General features: G+C 36.4%; 1 long non-coding RNA gene across 1 annotated transcript in view; it reads left to right on the top strand.

Annotated features, from left to right (window-relative positions):
- Nucleotides 1-329: 329 nt before the first annotated feature.
- The window catches only part of LOC121110891, a 125,495-nt gene continuing 119,824 nt past the window's right edge, over nt 330-6,000 (top strand). The window contains exon 1 of the long non-coding RNA XR_005860190.2: nt 330-386. This is a non-coding gene — a long non-coding RNA (uncharacterized LOC121110891). The remainder of the gene's footprint in view (nt 387-6,000) is intronic.

Genomic DNA, 6,000 nt, shown 5'->3' with positions numbered 1-6,000 from the left:
TGTTAACCTCCTGTGTTAGCCCTAGCGCACACTGATCAATTACCTGGTCAGGGCCAAATGACTGCAAACGTACACCAATATGATGAGCAGTAAAATGGCGTTTTATTCACTACCATGCACAGCTTATATACTTTTACTTAAACAATCGTACCATCGTGTCTTACTCTGATTTGTTCGCACTGGATATTAACCCTTTTCCTTATTGGCTCCTACTGTCTCCTCATTCCTTTGCGTTCTTATCTTGTTTACTTGACAGCAAGGACCGTTTGTCTGAACACAATAGCACCCTCTCACTGTGCTTAGGGAGAAGCCTGTCCCGTACATCACGTATCCCTGTCATACGCCTACTACAGCAGGCAACACAGAACATATATACTGCACATAAGGTGAGAGAATTGATAGATTATTTTTTTTTTCGTAATAACTTCTACACTTCTGTTACAGCATGATCACGAGCTAATGAGAAACTTTAGGTGACAAAATCCAAAATTTATTTTTTTCTAACAGAAAAGTAATGATGTTTTCTTAAAAGCTCCACAAATGACCTTAAGGTCCTGGTATTTTTAATTTATAAAAGCTGTGGAATGGCCCTGCACACTGCTTTATTTATACAGCAGCACACAATAAAAAGTATACATAACCTTATTAGTTACTCCATATATCTAAAAATCAGTGTTGTATCGCAAAACACTATGTGAGAATGAGCCAGAAATGTTGTATTCTGCACGTTAGCTTATTCTTGTGGGTTCTTTCTAGAGTCAGTTTTGTGGCAAATGGGAGTTACTGTGACTGCAAGATATAATGGATTTCAAGTAAAATTATGAGCTTAACAGTTCTTGTTTACTTTTACCTAAAAACTTTTCAGGATTCATTGAGAGGTTCTTGCTTTCTTTGCTCCAAAACTTTATATTCATCCCGTTCTTCTCCTTTAGCCTTTTAAAAGTTTTCGTAATTTCTTATATCTATTTCCTTTTCATTTTGCAAGTTCCATAGCTTTACCGTAATAGTCTTCTGGCATGATTGCTCTGCTTGCATATATGGGTCACTTACTGTCTATGAACTGAAATATTTGCAAGGGAAAATACTGAATCCTTATGAGAGTTGAGTTCTATAATAAAACAGAAGCAATGTGTTAAACGTAACTGCCATAGATTTTTCAAGAGGTCAACTGTCCACTATTCTCTAATATAACTCTGCTGATAACTTCTGAAACACTCAAACCCTCTAAGGCACTGTAAGCAAATCAGCCTTCTAGAATTTAATGTTTTTCTCACAAATGAGCACCTTCCTCCTAATTTTCTGTGATATTATTATTATTATTATTGTTATTTTTACAAATATGAATTCAAATGCAAGCTAGTGTGAGACTTTCCAGTATAAGATAAGTTGAAGTTATTTTGTGAGTCTTTTCTGAAGAAAATGTGACTTAAATCAATTGGGAAAACTACTTTTATAGAGAAAGAAATGAAAGCAGTACATGCACATTATATCAACAAATTAATGCACAATGACACATGATGAGCAACTGTTCTGTAACTGTTATTGTGCTGCCAAGGGGAGACATTGGGATGCACTGAAAGACAATCCATAAAAGTCAGGGTTTCCCAGAATTTTAATCCCGTTACCTACAAACATTATGGTATACTAAGTTTTGGATTCGTGGAACTTAAACTCACTTTAAAAATCTGGCATAATATTTTTTAATACAACCTTTAAAATAATGATCCAGTTCTAGTGCTGCTGAAGAAGTTCTCTGGTTATCACCAACATAAGAAGAAATAGAAGCTATTTGAAATGCCTTAGCTCCTAAAGAACAAAAAGAAGGAAATCAGCATTAAACACATCACCACTCAGAATAACATTTAGTTTATAGAAGTTTGAACTGTGTCCTCAAAGTCTAGAAAACAAGTGGAGAGAGCACCATTTTCTCAGGGACAAAAACCTGCATCAGCTTACTTTATCAGTGTCCGCAGCTGTCAACAGGGCTCAGAGCTGTAGTTTACAGACAGACTGTTTTATCCCTGATTTCAGGTATCTGTCGGATTCGTGGTGTTGTATTTAAACCACGCAGATGCACTGAAAAAGGAATGTGCAAAGTAATGATACCTTAAATAAACTCAGCATATGCCTCATGCCAAGGGATAATTTAAACCATAAATTTAAACCATTGGCAATATGATTACCAATACTAGTCAAACAAGCCAGTAAGTAAAATGATTGATGATGATGACTCTCCTGCTGGAGGTTGGTGGTTGTTGTTTTTCTGAAACATCCATTTATTCAGCAGAATCTAATCTGGAGAGAGAGAGAGAGCACCAGATAATAGTGGTTTTGTTCTATTAAGAAAAGAGCACAATAACACGTTTCTGTACCATTTTGTGATTTGTGCATGTCAGGCTTGCATTCTCTTGCAAACTACTTCTGGTATAAGCCACTACAGGACTTAAGCTATATTTGTTTTTGTCACGCAGACACATTCATGCTATTAACTTCTGGATAACGCCAGTGCCTCATCCAATGAAAAATAATAGTATAGACAAAGAACTCAAAATAGTTTGTTTCAAGAAGAATATAATTGTAGGCCAGTATTTTTTGCTTTGCTTTGTATTACACTGTATGAGACAAAAAGTAGTGCAACTACATTTTTATTTCACTTTTTTTTCTTTTAAAATAGCAGAACCCGTGAAACTAGTATGTGTGATTTTGTCTAATATTTCTGTATTAGCATATTTTATAATCTGTGCTGTGATATGCCTCTGCTTGCTAATTGCATAAACATCCATGCATTGGTGATTCTATGAAGAGAGGGGAAAGATGAGAATAACCAACAAAAGCTAGTTGAGGAATCCTCTGTACATTTTTCAGTTCTAAGATTGAAGTTATTTTGGAAGTGAAACTGATTTACTGTTGGCCAAAAATTCTGGGGCTGCAGACACTGGACTGAAATTGTGGATCCCTTAAATCAGTGAGGCCAGTGTCAGCAGTGCTGGTTTCCCTCCTGTCATTCTGCTAATATAACTTAATCTGTCTGGGTGGACCTCAGCTCATCATGGCCCTTCCAATGAAGCTGCCAGCAGGGATTTCAGTTGCTGCTAATGCTCTCCTGGTTTCCTTATTTAGATGTTTGTCTTGCTGCAATTAAACTGCTGAAAGGACAGCGCTTACTGAATAGATCTAGAGATACCGTTGTGATCTTATACTCTGTTGATGAGCTTGTGTTAGGACATATATTGAGTCAGTGAATTCAGTGGCTTTGGGACTTCTCTAATTTATGCTAAGTAACATCAAACTTCAACTTGCTGAAAACTTGCAGAATCTTTATTTGCTCTGGTACTGATTTGCTCTCATTGTCAAGGTGAAGGCTCTGGATCTAGAAGCTGTTGGTCTAAGGAGTATTGGTACTACTTTATTCCAGCTTCTTTTTAAAAAAAATTATTCCAGTAATATGCCTTGGTGAAACTGAATAAGAAAAAACAGGGAAGAAGTGTGAGATAAAAGCAAATGACAAAGCAGAAACTTTATTGTACGGGTAAAGTGATTGACAGAAACTCAGAAGTTCTATTTATATTGATCAGTGTGAAATTTTATAGCCACTTGTGATACCACTGCATAATTAATACAATTCTTGTACAAACTGCTGTATTCTTTCTATAAATACATTGCTTTACAAGGTTAGATTTCTAATAGTTTTTAAGATTCTAACTTCTGCTTATTAGTTTACCTTTCAGGATACCTACCTGTCTCTCCCTAGCATCCTAAATAAAGCAACTGACACACAGCTTGTGCAACAGAGGGGCTGATGGTAAATGCTTTGACAGCTCAATACATTTGGTGCACAGGTGTCTGATTCTGCTGAGAATCAAAATCTGAGTGATGCCTTTTGTTAGTGAGAGTGTTTTTGTAGATGAATTATGTTTAGCGTAAAGGAAATATGTGTGTTTATGAAACAGTTTTTAACATTATATTATGTTTTGGTCTCTGTTCCTTTCCTGTGAGAAAATTATATCATTCTCTGTTTTGATTCTCGTTGCCCATTCAGATTATGGATCTAGAGATTCATTCACAGTATCTTCAAGAATTCTTTTACACAAGAAATAGTCAGTCATCCTGTATGTGCAGTTACCCTTCAACATTTTTTCCAATATTTACTACTGTGAATTTACTGACAAGCAATTTAATCTTATTAATAGCCATTTAGTATGAGACCTTGCTGTGACTTGTCACAGTCAGCTTCTAGATTAGATTCTGTAGTCATTTTCTATCATTAGAAAACTTTCTCACTGAAGTAATCACTTCATGTTTTCATTTCAAGAGATGCTGCTCAAAGCCTTTTACTTTCTTGACAATCTCTCATTTTAGCATTATTTTGTTGATGGTGGTTAGTTGATCTTTTTTTTTTTTTCCCGGTTTGTGTTTTTTCTCACTTTTGTTCATTTCTGAAATCCTATACACATAAAGTGGTGAAACCCTAACTCCATACTTCTTATAAGTATTTTACCCTTTTGACTGTTTATTTTTCCTGTAACATATCTCATTTTTACATAGCTAGCATTATTAAAGCTGTCCATTAGCTTTAAAGGTAGTTTGTTTCTCTATTGCAAAAATCAGTGTATTCAAAAATAAGTAATGTTGCGAAGTGGATTTTTGTTAACTACATCCTGAACAAGTTTTTTTTGCACTAGTTGTCAGCCAGAGCTATTCAATAGTACTTGAGCATTGGCTGTGCATTATTCAACAAGGATTATTCCTCTTTCTATGGGTTCCTCTCACTAGTTAATAATTAAATAATAATTAAATAAAAAATTCATAAAACTCATTAAATTAAAAAAAATCATAAAAAAAAAATTGAATAAAATCTACTTATGTTACATGTTAATATCTGATATGATATTTAACTGGTTTATCTGGAGATGTCTTTACTGCCTTCAGGGCCTCTCTAGTTTTCCTTTGCATTTTGATTGTTACTGTCCTGTTCTGATTATACATTTTAGTAGTACAAAATTTCCTGATTGTCAAACCTTATGTTTTGTACTCCGTTTTAGTACAATTACTTACTTACATTACTTGACTTTAACTATAATTTTTGTTTGGTTGGTTTTTTCTCCTGTGCCAATATGGTCTAGGCTTTCAGTTATACTTTTATCCAAATGTTTTTATTGTAATATTTTACCCCTTTTCATTCTTCCACCAAACTCATGACATGTTTGTTTATTTCCCATATTTAAGAAGTCCATCATCCTTATTTAATGATTCTTATTGATGCTAGAGCTTTTAGACTCCTAGTGTTTATAGTAAATACCCTTGGTCTTGCTTTAGCTCCATATTTTTTCATGTCTTGCTTAATTACAGTTTTATAGAATCATAGAATCACAAGGTTGGAAAGGACCTACAAGGTCATCTAGTCCAACTGTCCTCCCATTACCATTGCTACCACAAGCCACTAAACCGTATCACGTAGCTCCTCATCCAGATTCCTCTTGAACACTGCCAGGGCTGATGACTCCACCACCTCCCTGGGCAGGCCATTCCAGTGCCTGACCACTCTCTGAGAGAACAAGTTTTTCCTTATGTCTAATCTCTTCTGGTACAACTTGCAGCCATTTCTTCGGATCCTGTTTGTTGCCTGGGAGAAGAGGCCAAACCCCTCCTCATCATAACCTCCCTTCAGGAAGTTGTAGAGTGCAATGAGGTCTCCTCTGAGCCTCCTCTTCTCCAGCCTAAACAATCCCAGCTCCCTGAGCCGCTCCTTGTAAGACTTGTGCTCCAGGCCCCTCACTGGTTTTGTTGCCCTTCTCTGGACACATTTCAGGGCCTCAGTGTCTTTCTTCTAGTGAGGGGCCCAAAACTGAACACAATACTTAAGGTGTGGCCTCATCAGTGCTGAGTACAGGGGGATGATTACCTCCCTGCCCTCCTGGCCACACTATTTCTGATGCAGGCCAGGATGCCATTGGCCCTCTTGGCCACCTGGGCACACTGTCAGCTCATGTTCAGCTGAGC

This window comes from Gallus gallus, chromosome 5, assembly GCF_016699485.2.
Source record: "Gallus gallus isolate bGalGal1 chromosome 5, bGalGal1.mat.broiler.GRCg7b, whole genome shotgun sequence".
Lineage (NCBI taxonomy): Eukaryota > Metazoa > Chordata > Aves > Galliformes > Phasianidae > Gallus > Gallus gallus.
Note: the sequence above shows the minus strand (reverse complement) of the source record. Positions and strands in the feature narration are given on the sequence as shown.